The 15,489-nt window shown below is 44.8% G+C and overlaps 1 protein-coding gene and 1 long non-coding RNA gene across 5 annotated transcripts in view; one reads left to right on the top strand and one right to left on the bottom strand.

The window, feature by feature from the left end:
* The window catches only part of ARID5B (AT-rich interaction domain 5B), a 143,786-nt gene that overhangs the window by 51,833 nt on the left and 76,464 nt on the right, over positions 1-15,489 (top strand). Inside the window, exon 1 of one of the 4 annotated variants that reach the window (XM_046942834.1) lies at positions 7,574-7,684. The exons of the other annotated variants lie outside the window; for them this stretch is intronic. The gene's annotated coding sequence lies outside the window, so the exon portion shown is untranslated. Of the gene's footprint in view, positions 1-7,573; positions 7,685-15,489 lie in introns of those variants that run through there. 4 annotated transcript variants of the gene reach the window in all.
* On the bottom strand, positions 6,784-12,022 carry LOC107053637. The gene is made up of 3 exons (XR_005860844.2): positions 11,884-12,022; positions 11,658-11,783; positions 6,784-7,047 (listed from the first exon to the last, which is right to left on the bottom strand). It is a non-coding gene; the product is annotated as an uncharacterized LOC107053637 (long non-coding RNA).

Here is a 15,489-nt window from a genome sequence, read left to right as displayed (position 1 = left end):
GCAGTGCTGGGCAGCCGTCACATGCTGGGAGAGGGAGGACAGCCAGGCTTCATTCAGCTCCTTTGTATTTGGGGGAAGAGGGCAGCTCTGGCATCCTTGCTCTGCTTAAACCCAGTTTGAAGACTCTCAGTGTCAATACTGTGACTGCGTAGTGCTTGTGGCTAAGTTGGTTCCTGCCTGCCTTTGCTGACATGGCAATGCGTGTGGGGTTTGGCCACTGATAGTCGAAGGTTCCTGGGCAGGAGGGGGTTAAGCCCAGTGTGTGCATTAACAGGAGTGCACTATGTGGGCACGGGTGGCAGAGAAAGCTGGTGTTTAGAAAATGTGCAACTGGGTAGGTTTTACATGGGAAAGCATTGTGGCATCACCTTTATTTACTTTGTTCAGTACAATCTGTACCATGTGAAATAAGTTCCTCCTTAATTTTATTGCTAATCGTAATTTGCTTGTAAAAACGAATCCTCAATGCTGTAAACCTTGAGCTTGGGTCTTTCTTGCTCTGTTACATTGTGAAGGACAAATACTTAACACCACAAAGAAGCTTCTGTTAGTGATAGATAATGCGTATTATTTTAGCAGGAGTATATTTTAGCAGCCTGTGAAAAATCAAGGTGAATTTTTCCGTCTGCACACTGCTGCATAATTGATAGATGTGGAAGCTGAATTTCAAAATAAGCTTCTAGCAGAGCACACATTTGATTTTCCTAAACATTTAAATATATGTATCACACCCTCATTTTAAGATGCTGGTTAATGACTTTATGAGCATGTTGGCAGCCAGAGCATTACATGTGGTTTGAGAAATGTGTCTGGATATGCTCGGTAAGCAGTATTGTTCTGACAGTGTACTAAAGGCCATCTTCAATTTGACTGTGCTCCACTTTGTTACGCTGTGAGAGAAGAAGATAATTCAGCAGAGCATTGTGCTGTCGGCTGGAGACGCCACTCTTCAGAATACAAATATAACTAAGGATAAATGAATCATTAAAAGAACAGTGGCATAAAATATCTGATGAATGAACTCCAGGAGCCTCCGCTGAAATAAATTTAACATTCATGGACAGTACCGTAATATGTGAAATAATAGTGTCAGTTCTACATTCAGTTGCCAAAAACATTTATGGACCTAGGGTAATTTTGAATTACAGGGCTATAAATACATGGAGGGGATTTGGTGATATCATAATAAGCCATGAGAAAGATACTAGTCTGGTTTCTAATGTTACCAGAACCTTGAGCTGTATTTACAGCCTCGTTCACGCTCCTGCAGCTTTAGGGGGCGATTCTTCTCTCACAGCACGTTTGCCATTCCCATGAGTGCCAGGAGGAGTTCCACGTGTGTGCCACGAGTGGGACGGATCCCCGTGTGTTGGACAATTCAAGGATCCTGTAACAGATTGGAGATTTAAAAAGCCGGAAACATTCCCTCTCGTTCTCCTCCGCGTTCCTCGTGTCCTGCTCTGGTCCTGTGAATGAGGCTGGTGAAGGGAAATAGGTAAAGTACGACAAGGTAGCCAATGTGTTTCCAAACACTTTAGGCACAGCTGCATCATTTTTCCGCTTTTTATTACTGAGAAATGAAACAACCGAAGCCCAGATGTTCCGGTCCCAGGTTTCTTTACGGTGTGGGCTAATATATTTTAAAAGTGTGTTGTAAATGCCCGGGAAGGCTGGGACTGTCAGCCCATCTGTGGAAAAGAGGCTTCACTGTTCTGGTGCCAGATCGGGGCTGATAAGAGCGGTTAATTAGGAACTGGGGCCCGGTCCTGACGCTGTACTCCAAGAGCGTGCTCAGCTTTCAGCATGTTCCATGTCGCCTGTTTGTAATGAAGCCTGGTGTCCCCTGCCTTCCTGAGCCAGGGTGGTGACAGGGCCTCCACAGGTACTTAGTGTCTGCTCACACATCCTGATATTAGATGGGCTGCAGCCCTGTTCCACAGGATCCTTCCCCTCCCCGTGCCTTCCTCCAGCCAGCTGTGCTGTGTTGCTGGCCTGAGCCTTCTGGTAAGTCATCAGCAAAGTATGCATGTTCAACACAGGGCAAAGCAAGTCTGCTCAGTAATTCCACATTCCTTAGTGTTGCAGGTCTCTCTACTGACCAAACTATGGTTTCTGCTCATCCTTCATGCAGGCTGATGCTTCTGACCTTGCATCTAGGCATTCCTTGGTGTGTTCCTAGCGCTGTGGTGCTCCTCACAGTGGGCAAGGACTCAGCTGATGTCCCTCAGCACAGTTCCTGCTCTGCATTCTGTGTCTTGGTGCGCTAATCTCCCCCTCATTACAGGACCAAAAACATGACAACAGTGTGGTGGTCATCAGTGGGATGGAGTCCTTGTCAGCCTCAAAGGTGATGCGTAGGCTCTGGCATGTGTCAGCGATAGGTCCCCACCCAGCTACTCTCTGAGCCTGTACATGCTTCCAGCACCCCCAGTTCATTTTCTTGTCTGTCCTTCTTGGGCTCAAGTGTGTTCTTGCTGTGGTAGGGTCACGGGATTATTGATTATTTGGGTTTTAGTTAATTACTGATGACTTCAACTTGTTATTCTTAGCAGTATCTTGGTGAGCTCTCTTGGCAAACCCAGTAGACAGTGTGTAATGCTGTCTTTATGCATGTTTTTCTCTTCAATTACTTCAAAACCACAGTTTCCACTTTTCTTTCACACAGAGTATTTCCAGATTAAAAGCTTTATGGGATGAAAATTAAATGATAAGGTGCTATAAAAGTCTACATCAAGAATCTCAAATGTTTCAGCTCCATTTTTTAATTTTCTTACTCCCTAAGTGACCCAATATATGTCAGTATACACTTCCACTTTGGTTGCACAGAGAAAACAGCTGAAAGAGTCCTTGTGTGCTTGTGTTCTTAATCCCTTGTTCAGAAACTTACAAAAGTGGCCCCATAAGTTCTGTGGTGTAGTGTAAAAAAATGGAGCAAAACGCGACCAAATAATTTTGGCAGTTGAAATGGAGAAACTAAAAATAATTTAATCTGCAGTGTGAACATAGTTTCGTATTTATACTAGCATCTGGCCTCAGGAATTGAATACTCCATTCTTTAAATAGCTGCGCTCTGGCTCTTGAATGCTTTGTGACTAGAACATTACCCTACAGTCATACACCTTGTTTACATATTTCTGTTAAAAGGCAAAAGAACTTACAGTGCTTCAGTACAGCAGTACGAGCTCCCCCCTCCTCCCTCGCCCTGGAAAAAGAAAGTTTACCCAAAAAAAAAAAAAAAGCAAAAATGAAAGAGTGGTCTGAAAATGCATTTTAAATTTAGTCCCCTCGCTTTGCTGCCGGCTGCCTGTTTTACCATCGTTTGTATCAGAACGTGGAAGAAAATATTCCCGAAGAAAACGTGTGCCATTCCAGATGCCCAACAGTAGTCCAACAGAAATTTATATACACTTTGTTTTTGTGTTTGGTTTTAATCTGGCAAATGTCTTTGTCTTTAAAAATATTTTGCCTGGAGGCGGTGGATCTTTTTATTTTTTTACCCATCTGGTAGAAATAAGGGGTAGGCTCCTACAACACAAAGATATTAAAATAACGAAATAAGCACTATAAATGGGTGGCTAATGATTAGCTTCTCGCCCTCTATAGGGACAAAGTATCTTTTTATAGTTTTATGGCCCGCGCCCAGCCTGACTTCAGGAGGAATTGTGTTTTCAGAATTACATATTTGAAACTTCAGCTTAGCTTTACAAATTTAGTAGATCCCTATTTAGTGTCTGTTGGTGAGTGTGAGGCCAGCCTGATATTCCTGCTGCTGTATTTTCATTCACGTGTCTTGAGGTGAACCTAGAAGCAGAAGAGAAAATATCCCATTTTTAAACCTTCTCCAGAATCCATTCGTATGAGTCACTAAAACAAAATCATAGTGGTCTGCTTAAAAAAGGCTTCGTTTCCAAAGGGAGCGTTCGTTAAAACACTGGCGTGTTTCCCACACTGTTTCTCAAATGTGTTTTCTTTGTTGTCTCTGTGCTATTGCAAAACATGAAGCATGGGGTCCTGTGCTCTGTGCCGGGCAGGCTGCTGGTGGTGCAGTGGGCTGGGCTGCTCAAGCAGCAGTGCTCAGCCCCCAGAGCCCTGCTGCCAGCTGCCTCCCTGCCCTTTGCCTGGTTGTGGAGGGAAGCCTTCCGGCTCAGGTGGAGAAGAGCTCTGGGCTGCCTGGTGTAGTGGTTGGTGACACTGCCCATGGCAGGGGGGTTGAAACTAGATGATCTTTGAGGTTCTTTTCAACCCAGGCCATTCGATGATTCTATGATATGATTCTATGAAGAATGGAAGGAGTGCTTCTTTTTCTAGGCATAATGATTCAGGGCTGTACCTTGGGCAAGGCTTGCTGCTGTGATGCTCGGTAGGAAAACTTTCAGCCTGTGAGTGGCAGGACAGTGTGTATCCTCATGAGTATTTTTGGGACAGAGAGAGTTACTTTGTTTCTCCTACCCAGCTATTATGTTCCTCAACAGGAATAGAACTGCTGGGATCCTCATCCCGCTTAGTGCTGGGGCAGTCAGTGCCATTTTCTGCAGGTTGCAGGCTGGCTGGGGACGCATGAGAAGCTTGGTGCTGAGGCAGTGCTCCATGGTGGTCTCCAGCTGTGGCCCCATGGGGGGCAGGAAGAGGTGAGGCAGCATGGAGAGCCGGGGGGAGCACCACCTGGGGCAGCGTGGGGAAGGTCGTGCGCTCAGTTTTGCCTTGGTGTGTTTAGACCTGGGCCCTCTGACTTGTGTATAGCCACTGTGAGTGGCCCGGGATTTTGCCTTAGGTGATTTCAGATGCCATGCAATTCCAAGGCACGCAACATGTGATTTATTGGGTAAAGCCTATTTAATATCTTAAAAGCATAGGGTAGGAGATCAGATGTGAACGTAACAGCCTTAAAATATATTCCCTGACAACATACTTAAGAACATTTGGGTCTAAATGAAATTTACAGGAAATGAGGCCAATTTCGTCCCTGCTATTTTGGAGGCGGGGTGTGCAGGAGAAAAGGAGAGAGCGTGGTCAGGAATTTGTGTGTTTGATAGCACAGGTCCAGCATATTTGCACAAATGGGGTAGGAGCATTTTTCACCCGCTGTGGCAGAAACAGTAGTGGTAGTTTCTCTACTTCGTTGGCAGACTTTTAACTGATCACGCATATTGACAAATCCATATAAATGAATATGAAAGGTCTTTTCCTCGTTTCTGGCCAGCCATGCAGGGTGTTTGTACACACCAGTATCTCGTGGCTTCCTCTGTCAGCCTGCTGAAGCACAAGATGAAGAAAAGCTGCTGCTCTGTTAGACCCTTCTGCCCCTCGTTGCCTTGCAAAGTCAGCCTAGCAGTAACAGGTGGTTTTATCTGCTTTTTACCTGGAGAATGCTTGGTGAGTCTTGTCTCTAGAATGAGTGACCCTCAAGGAATGTGAAGAACAGGGGCTGCCAGAAGGATTTCTAGTCAAGCTAATGACTAACCACTGTCTTCTGCTGCACAAGATTATGACAACAGTACGTAGAAATTATATGTTAGGGCTCCAAAAACATTTTGATTGCGTTTGTCTATAAGTGTCATTCATAAATACTGGGTATATGGCAAATTTCTTAGTTAAAATCATGGAGCACTTTTCTGGCAGAAGGCATTTTCTGTTGGGAATGTGACAAAAGTTTTGCAAAGTTTTGGTTGGGCAAGTAGGAGACTTGGAAAAAGATGTGGTTTAGTTTTCTCTTTTCTCAACAGTGATTTTGTTGCCCGTGCTTCATATGGTCATCGTATTTCCATTGTATTTCAAGCTGTCAGAAAATGAAGTCCTGGGCACACAATGTGCTGAGTGTCACAGGCAGGGCAATGCCAGAAAAAGAGTGCTTATGTACCTGTATCTGAGCCCATCTGTACAACTTGTTGCCAGAACCTGGTGGTGCTAAAACTTTACTCCGAATCTATATTCAAGATGGCTTCAGGCCCTTTTAGATGAGTTTGCCTACCAACCTTTGGAAAGCGTAGCTAGCATCAGAAGGAAAGCAATTGCTAGAATCCTTTCCAGGGTCAGAAAGTCAAGATGACAATCACTGCTAGGCCATCTGAACCTCAGCCATCCTGCCACAGTGTGTATGTCCTGACGTGGCTTTAGGTGATACTGGCTGAATGCTGTACCATTCCCATTGAGCTCAGAGACCTGCGGCAGCAGAGTTTGGCTCAGTGTCCTGTAGCAGGAGCCCACAGAGCAGCAAGGCAGAGCAGCTTCTCTGCAGTATCATAACGTGGACTTGGCTGCAAGGTCAGGCGGCAAGCCTGGGAGGGTGTTTTTGCAATCACCATGTAACTGACAGAGATAAAGCTTCTCTGTCCTATCAAGTGAAAAGGTGTGGCTTGGCAGTCGCAGTGAGGTCCCCGCTGTGACACACGCTGCCTTCATTGAGTAAAGAACGATTATTTGCCCTTCTACTAATGGCAGCTTTTCCAGATTTTACTCTGGACACCATCCCTCCCAGGTTCTCAAAGCCCTCTGCTATTTCAGGTTTGAATTGCCGGTGGCTGTGGTGTCCCCAGGCTGTCCTGGTTCCAGTGCAGGAAAAGGCAGCACGTGGGCCAGGAGCGGAACGCTCTGTGTATCTCGGAGGTCCCCATCTCACTTAGGTCTGGCATAAACGTGTGCTACAGTTCACTGAGCTGATGACCATGAGCCCCGTAGTTCCCAGGAGATAAACAACTGCTCTTGTGCATGCTCCCTTCTCCCTGGGTGCCATGGGTATCTGTGTATCAGTGGTGCATTGACAAGAGTAACAAGACGAATAAAACGTTATGGGCCATTAAACAAACAACAAACCCCACCTTCACTTTATTGAAGGTACATACAAATCTCATCAGCTTCCTTCTTTACAGCTAGTTGACTCGAGGATCTGTGTGAAAGATCAGGTTGCTAGCTCACAGAAGTTAGCTGGCTTCAAGCAGCTGCAGACTGGTTTTCTCATGCCACCAGCCTGTTGCACTCCCAGAAAGTGGAAGTTTGAAGCCTGTCCCAAGTCTGGTTTCTTGCACGTGAGATCATTTTGCTGCCCGTGGCCTGGAAACCAACAATAAATGTATAAATTGCAGGCCGGAAGAAAATTCTGAATTGACTGTAAGGTGAATGGAAGTTAAATAATGCCCTGAACTTCAACTGAGAAAAGAAGAAAAGATCACTGAATTCTAAAACAGACTTCAATATAGACAAAGAAAATGTTATTTTAGTATAGATTAAACTTCTGACTAAGATATAGAGGGATTATTGTGTCTGTTTCAGATGTAATTTCATGCCTGAGAATTTACATTGAAGGAAAACTGGTCTGGAACACATTAGCAAGGGCCCTGTTTTGCTGTCAGTTTAATTAAATGGAAACTGCTGGCAAGGAGACTGGAGTGAGTTTATAGAAGCAATACTATTTTGAATGTTGGAACAGGAAACTATTAGGTCTTCCAGTTTGTAAGGGACACAAAAATGAAACCTGTGATTCATTCTTGTTTACAAACTCCCCGGCTGATATACAATAACCTTAGTGATAAATTAACTGCAATTACACCTTATATGTCGAGGGCTTCACAATGGCTGCAGACTTTGTAGTTATGAAAAGCGTGACCTTTGGCGAAGAGGTTAGAACATGAAGTTTTTCCAAACAGCGCGTAGATCTTCGAAAGTATTCACTTTTCCTTTCCTGTTTCATGTGAGTAGATTGACAAGATGTGCAGTGGGTGTTCTGTTTGCTTGCCACAAGATTGTTGTCAGGCAGAAACCCCCCAAAACAAAAAAGCCCGCCCTTCGGGAACGTTGATTTATCTGTTAACTGTGTCTGGCATGCTGCCTTTTGGCTTTGATTTCAGAGAGAAGCATATTTGGTTACTTTAATAGGCAAAAGCACTGAACCTGACTTGTAGGGAAAAAAATTGTTTTCTTTCCCTTTTTCAGTTCTGTTTACCGTATTCTGACATTCTGTATCGTAACTGTACAACAATTCCAAGTTGGAGTGAAGGAAAGTAGGGCTGGATCTCAGACTCCACCGGCCTCATTTTTAGAGAGCCAGCTTTTCTGGGTGACTCAGTGGGACTGAAAATGAATGTTTATGCTGCTTAATAGCCGCTCTGTGACACCGGCTCTGATGATATCAAATGTTGTTTTGTTCTCAAAACTTGTTCGTATCGCTTATTTATTTATCTCCTTTTTAGTTACATGTGTTTTTCTTTCAGAAGTTTTTCCTGAGCTTATGAGTTGTTTTACCCCCTCCCCCTGCCCCCACATCTTTTGTTCCCCTTTTTTTTTTTTCTTTTTTTTGCTTCTTGTAGATGTATTTAAAGAGAATGGGGTTTTCTTGCTCTTACTGTGGAAATTCAGATCTTACCTACTTTCAGCTGTGTTTCCAATTCATGATGTCCCAGCATGCGAGAGTGAAAGCTGAGTATTTCACAAAGTGAGGTTTTTAATCACCTTCCAGTCACTGTGTCATATTTACTGTGTGTGCTTGCGCATGCAGTTGTCTGTGATGGAACCGTGAGTAGGTGTGTATATACAGCAAGCGTGTGTTGCTGAGCTCTGCCACTCAGAAGGCACTTGGCCAAGGGAGCATCTTCGTAAAAGACTGTGCCTTCTTCACATAGGTATCAGAAGCAACAAAGTACATTGTTTGAGATCTGGAGGGATCACAAGAAAAATAAAGGGAGCAAGAGATTGAAAAGCAGCAAGAACAGAGCAGGAAAGATTGTGGAGATCTCCGTCCCTGTGAATTTGATGTTGTTTTTCAGTGAAGCTGTGGGAGGAATCCATGTTTTAATATTAACTTCAGGCATGCTGTAGCCCAGTGCCTCCACTGAGCCTGAAATTCGGCATGGCTGGCAGGGGGGTGGGATGAGATTTGGAGAGCCCGTGCGTAATGCGAGGTACTGAGAGGGAAGAAGGGCCGTGGCCGCTTCAGGGCTTTTGCCTCTCGAAGAACCAGGGCACTGCCTGCCTCGATGCTGTGGCTGCTGTGGGGCAGCGAGCTGCTTTGGGTGCCTGTCCAGGCTGCGTGGGGAGAAAGGCTCACCTGGCTGGAGTGGTGGTGAGAGCCAAGGCCACCAAAGCCCTCCGGTCTCTAGAAAGAGCAGTGAGAGTCTCTACCAGCTAGTTTATTTTAATTTTTCTTTTTCTGCTCTGCTTCATGACAGTACTTCAAATAATTACGTTGATTTATGATTACAGGTATTTTAAAGCTGTAGTATGCTGTAACGAAGCGATGCCAGCTTATTGTTTCTGGCCCTATGCAATTATACAATTGAGTTTAGGCATGTAATAATGTTATAACCGAAATATCCATCATGATGGATTGAATTTCATGAAGTACAATGCAAGAATATTTATAGCTCCATTCTTAAAGCTGCTTTTGGGTCAGAATATGTTTCCTTGGTACGGCCTGTAAAGACAGGGAAAAACCTAAAACTTTTCTCAGTCCGGCCCCAAAGCTAGCACAGCGCTGAGCCTACGAGGGGCAGTGTGCGTGTAGCTGGTGGTAAACAGAATATGATAGAATAGAGTAATTATTTCCGCTAGAAAATGAGGATCCGGCATTATTTGTACAGTAACACAAAGTCATTATTTGGCTATGCCGCTGTAATGAAACAATAAAGATCATGCTTAATGTAAGTATCGTCTCCCGAGAGGCTTCTCGTTCTCTTTCTAGCATTTTGGCTATTAAAACGCATTTAGATTGCTGGGTCTCGTTTCCCACTGCTTTTCAGAGAGCGGAGTGGGCAAAGCCTCCCCTCCTCCCGGCTCTGTTTGAATGTAGACCTTTGGCATTCCAGAAATCTGACCTTGTTTGTAGGGAACGGCTCATTTTTCTATAATGTAATATGAAGCACTCTTGTGTTTTGATTCCATGAAGTAGAGAGTTTAATGTTCCAGCTTGCCGTGATAAGGATACGATCTGGCCGAGATAGAAACACTAAAGGAAATTAGCTATTGTGCTGTTCTTTAACGTATTGTTTGTGTAGCAGTTTCATTTAGAATAATTTTGAATAATCTCGGAGTACCTTTTAAAAAGAGATTTTCTTTTGTTTCTTTCTTGGCCCGGATAAAAAGTGCGGCTTTAAGATATTTCTCCTAAAATAAATTTCAGGCCGCCTCATTTATAGTCAGCATGCCTTGATTACTTGCAGACATACTGGAAATTTACATGCGCTTTTCTCCATTATAAAACACTGATCTGTTCAGATCATTAGCTCCCTCATGACTAGCGCTTGGCAGCAAGCCAAGGCAGGCTAAATCTGGAGCTGTAAATCGTGAGTTGAAATAGCAGAAAGTGGATTTGTAACTTAAAAAGTGTAAACAGTTTGGAAAATGAAGTAATTTTAGAGTATGATTGATTGCCTTAAGATTGCACTTTAAATTAGCCCAGGGTCTCCGATGCAGATATGTGCACTAACTGCTTATTATGTATTTTCACTTTTCTTCGGAACAATAGCGTTGTTGGTAGGCTTCTAAACAATGTATGCTTCTCCTAGAGTGACCTTTGAGGAAATGAATAGTTTTATTGTGTGTCCATTACTTTGCCTGGAACAACATTTTTGAGTTATTAATTTGCCGTGGTCTATAAATAAAGGAATCAAAATGCAAAGCAGCTGCGTTATACTGCATGTAGTTCATCAGCCTTGTGCTTAAACATCACCGTTTAAGATTGATAATGCACTGCATAAATAATTTTTTTCCCTCTGCTAAATTAGTGATGTTTTGCATAGCCGATAGTTGCTGGAGATTGGCCCTTGAGCACCATGGAAGCAAAAATTAAGGGTTTTTTTTTTAAGCTGAAGTGATGAGTGACTGCTGTGGGTGCCGTCACCGGGCGTTTCTTTTCCCAGGGACTTACCTGTACGCATCCTGTGGAGCTCTGTCTGTGGCCATGCTAGAAATTAAGAACCTAAAACCATTTATCTGACATTAGTGGTAGTCACAAGTCACAATAAACAGCCCCCAGTGCTTGAATAGAGTATGTAGCAAAAACTCCTACGTTTTCGTATCAGAGTGTTTTTCATCTCGCCTTGCCCTAGATTTGATGTCTGGCACTCAGTAGATACCAGGCTCTGTTTCATCGTTCTTCTGGAAGCTCCTTCCCCAGAGAGTGTTTTTCCCAGGGTTGCCACCCCTCTCTGATGTTCCTTCCCCTCTCAGCCCACATTTGAAGTGAAGATTTTGCCCTTGCATAGGTGAAGGAGCACCGGTGAGCGGTCTGAGCCCAGGTCTGGGAGCCAGGCCTGCTGAGACTGAGGCTTTGTGACTCATTCGGTGGCCTTAAGCAAGTCAGAACATCTCCGGGGAGGTTATTTCATATGTAAAACAGAAGAAATACTACTTATCTATCTACCTGCCTCATAGGAATGCCCTGAGGACTAATTAGCGTCCATTAAGAGCTTTGAAACAGACAGTGCTATCTATTATTAGAGCACACTCCAGACTAGCAGATAGTATGTTGGGATTGTTTCCTACTTAGAGCCTTCATCTCTGCTGGGTGTCGGACCAGAGCCCGTGGGGAGCAGAGCACGAGCCGCTGGTGCTTTTGGGAACGTTGGCAGCCCTGTGCGGGCCCTTCCTGGGCACATTCACTGGAGACTTTGCTCTCGCTGAAAACTTGGAAAGAGTCTGCCTAGAGAAAGGAGTGGGAGGATACTTACTTGTTGTGCTCAGCTCATAGGGATAACTCGTCCTGAAATCCTTTCTCACCCTGCCTCCACCTGAGGCCTCTTCAGATAATTCAGGTAGCGTGGCTTCTCTCCCTCGTCAGGAATTGCTTCCTGGACCTGCAGGAGAGGAAGAGAGGTGCAGTGCTGGTTCCCAGGAGGAGCACGGGCTGGGCTGGGCTGGGCTGGGCTGGCAGGTTCACATCGCAGGCAGCCTTACTTGTTCAGGAGGCTGCTCCTCTTTCTTGAGGAGCAGATGCTTCTCTTTATCTGTTCTTTCCCTCCACTGCTAGGTAACAGACTCCCCTGCAAAGTCCTTAAAAGCAAAATCTGATGTGGGGGCTAGGGCAGCAAACCATGCAGGTGTGTGTCTGCCGATGGCTGGGAGCCCTTCCACCACCGAGTGAGGAGAGTGCTCGTCCGACCGGCAGCTCCTTTTGTTCTCGGGTGCATCTTGTCTCACCATAAACTTTTCTACCTCTCTTCCAGATGCCTTAATAACCTAGTTCAAAGGGCCCAGCCCTCTTCCCACTGAAGCCCACAAGACCGCTCTTTCTTCCAGTGAGACTAGGACTCCATCCAAGTTGACTTGAGAAAACCTTAATTTCTCTCTATTTGCTCCTCACTCGTCTCCCAGGCCATGAGTAATGTGCAAGGAGACGGGAAAACCTGTGTGAAATTTTCCAAGGGAATTTTCTATGTTTTAATAACATTAATGAAATTACTTAACACTTCATCAGATTTTGCAGCTTATGGTGTTGGGATTTCGATAGCTCCCTGTTTGGGTGCTCTGGCTTCTCAGCACCAGCAGGTGTTCCCCTCAGAAATGGGGCTGAGAGTTCTTAGGAGCGTTTGGTCCGACGGTGGCTGCTGAGCCTTGTGGGGACCTTTTTGGCCCAATGTCAGTAGGTGCTGAGGTGCGAGGTGAGGCTGTGCGAGGTGCTGGGGACTGCGGGGACGCAACTCCACGTCAGCAGCCGGGAACCAGGCAGCTCCCCACCGGCCTTTCCCGATGCTGACCCTTGTGCTGATCTGCCCGGGTTGCGTGGCAGTAAGGTTATCCTGATGACAGGTACATACTGCATTGTGATGAGATAAAGGACCGCGAATTCTTGGCAAAAATATGTGGAGGTAGCATCTTTTGTAACCGCAGCATGGTTTTTTCTAAGAAACAGCAGCATGCTAATTCAAATTCTGTGCTGCTCTTGGGTTTAAGCATCATTACACCGCAGATGATAACTTAAGTTTATCTGTAAAATTCTTTAACTATGTTTTTTTGTTTCCCAGCTTGACTTCTTTTGCTCTTCTCGCCTTTGATTGGCTTCCAAAAAAGTTATTAACATGTTGCAAAACAAATACAAGGGGCTGCTGAAGCTTATTAAAAATGGTTTCTTTTGTTCATATCTGGCAGTTGACAAATTGTCTTGTGCTCTATCTTACCTGCTCCAGTGTGAAAGGTTACATGAGAAAATGGCTGCAAATAAATTGCCATTGAATGTTGTCGAAGACTAAGCATACTGCTTCTCTATTAAAGACCTCTTTTAAAGCTCGCTATTCAGGCTCCCCCCTGCATGTCTCTCTAACACTTGTCTGTTATATTATGTTTGGCACAGAAGGAAACATTAAATAGAAAAGAAACGTCTGACTGTGGTGTTTCTAGACCCTATTATCCCTCTGTCAAATGTCCACATGAGAAGGGTACAATTTTTGTCCATATTGATGAAGATTTCTGTGGGTTTTACTAACCGTCTTCGGAGGGAATTGCTAGAAACAAATGAAATTGGAAAGCACATTTTTGCAGCTTTGGAAATCTTACTTAAATCAGTGTAATGAGACGCAGTCAGTAAAATGTAATTATTCTCACTTCTCCATGTGTCAAAGAAATCAGCAGTATGGTTAGGGAGCGGAGGGTTACAGTGAGCTTGTTATTTTTATATGGAGCCAGATACCGCTTGTGTGTAGTACATGGTAAATAGTAGATAATGCAGGTTTTATGTGTACTAAATACCCGGCAAGAATTAATGGGGTTGTTACTTCATTAAGGGTTTCAAAGAGGGCATAAATGTCAGAAGCAGAGCTGCACTCTTTAAATCACCGGACCCGTTCTGCCCTCCACCCTGTGTGTCATGGCCCTGGGACCGGCAGCTTCTGCTGCTGCTGTTCTGAGAAGGGCAGAGCTCCTCTGAGTTTGGAGGATGATGGTGGAAGGTGCTGTGTGGATCGTGGAGGTAAGGCTTTTGACCTTTGCATCTGAGGGCAATGGATGGAAAACGAAGGCGATGGGTTCTGCCCATGGGAGGGTGGTGTAGCAGTCCCACAGGAGTTGGGCTCATGCACTTCTCTCATTTCTGTGTGAATGGTGCATGAATGAGGAGAGAGGAGATGGCAGGAGACCTGTTACTCTGATACTAAGCCTGGGAACTTAGCTTAACTCTCAGTGGATTCCCATGTCCTTCAGTTTTACATTCCTTAACATTTTCCCAAGCAAGGATGGATCTGCTGTGGACCTCTTCACCTCCTCAGCAGAGAAGGCAAGGAACAGACCACAAGTTTAGAAATCATCAGTCTGGAAAGCATCGTCAGAGAAAAAATATTCTTTCTTGAGCGCTGGCTTAGGGAACCTGTTACTGCCTTGGTTTTGTTGTTCCAGTGGTTAATTATCATCCCTGTAAAACAGTGGGTGCCTCTTTTGCCACTGGCTCCGGTTGCCCATTTCTCTGCAAGCGTAGAGTTTTTCTGTCCACAGTGCTTTCTCTGCACAGTGCTGTGCTTCAGAAGAAGGGAGCCCAGGACACGTAATCATAGCTGTCATAGAAAAGATGAAGAGAAGGTGTAGGAGAAGTCCCTGGTTGTGAACCTGCTCATGAGAGCTCTTCAGGGAGTGTGGAGCTGCAGCCTTAGTGGCAGTGCAGTACTTGTGCTTGTTGTACTCTCTTGCTTGAGTATTTTCAGGAGCAGGTTTGCACGGAGGTACTGAAGCGTAGTACAGTGGTATGTTGGATGGTGTTCAGAGATTGCTGAAAACGGTGCATTAAATAGCACTTTGAATTGCAAAGTGCTGGTTCAGTTTTGTCTATGAGAATGATAACACTTATTATCTGATTGTTCCCTGTGCAAATCTCACCTCAGGAAAATTAAATTATGTTTGAATGCAGCTAAAGGAAGGTATATCATTATTTCCTTTCGCTATTAGAAGGGATTTTTACTGTTTGTTTGTTAAAACTGAAGCAGCTGCCATATTTGATTCTTCGATGATTTAAAAGCAAATAGGGAGGCAGAGCCATTTACAGTACAGTTGGCTTGTTTAATGTGATTTAATTCCTCTTCTTGGCTTCGTCATGTTACCAAATTATGTTTTGAGCTCCCCTCCCCTTTTTAATTCTTTCTTCTTTTTGTTATCAGCAGAATTGAAGCTGCTTATCAGTAACCACGACAACCAGGATAAATACTCGTTTTAAAGCTGATGCACATTCAACCTGAATGGTCCACACGACCCAGAACATTCAAGAGGACAGGCAGCATGTGCTCCCTTCTATAACCAATCTCCCCCTTCCCCCTTCTCCATCTGCTTTAGAAAGCTAATAGGGCAGTGTAAAACCATCAGAGCCATTTTCCATAGTGATCTGTGGCTGTTTGGCCACCGGCTGACCTGCTCCTGTGCCCTGAGGAACAAGTAGGGAGGGAAATTTGGGTGATGAGGAGGAAAGAGGGTCTCAGGGCCCAGCCCTGACCTCAGCCGTGTCCCTGGCACTGTTCCCCTCCTCCTCCAGCTGCTGTCATTGCACTCATCTGTGGCTCAGCGCCACAAACCTCTGTGCAGGGGTGT

The sequence above is a fragment of the Gallus gallus genome, chromosome 6 (genome assembly GCF_016699485.2).
Source record: "Gallus gallus isolate bGalGal1 chromosome 6, bGalGal1.mat.broiler.GRCg7b, whole genome shotgun sequence".
NCBI lineage: Eukaryota > Metazoa > Chordata > Aves > Galliformes > Phasianidae > Gallus > Gallus gallus.
Note: the sequence above shows the minus strand (reverse complement) of the source record. Positions and strands in the feature narration are given on the sequence as shown.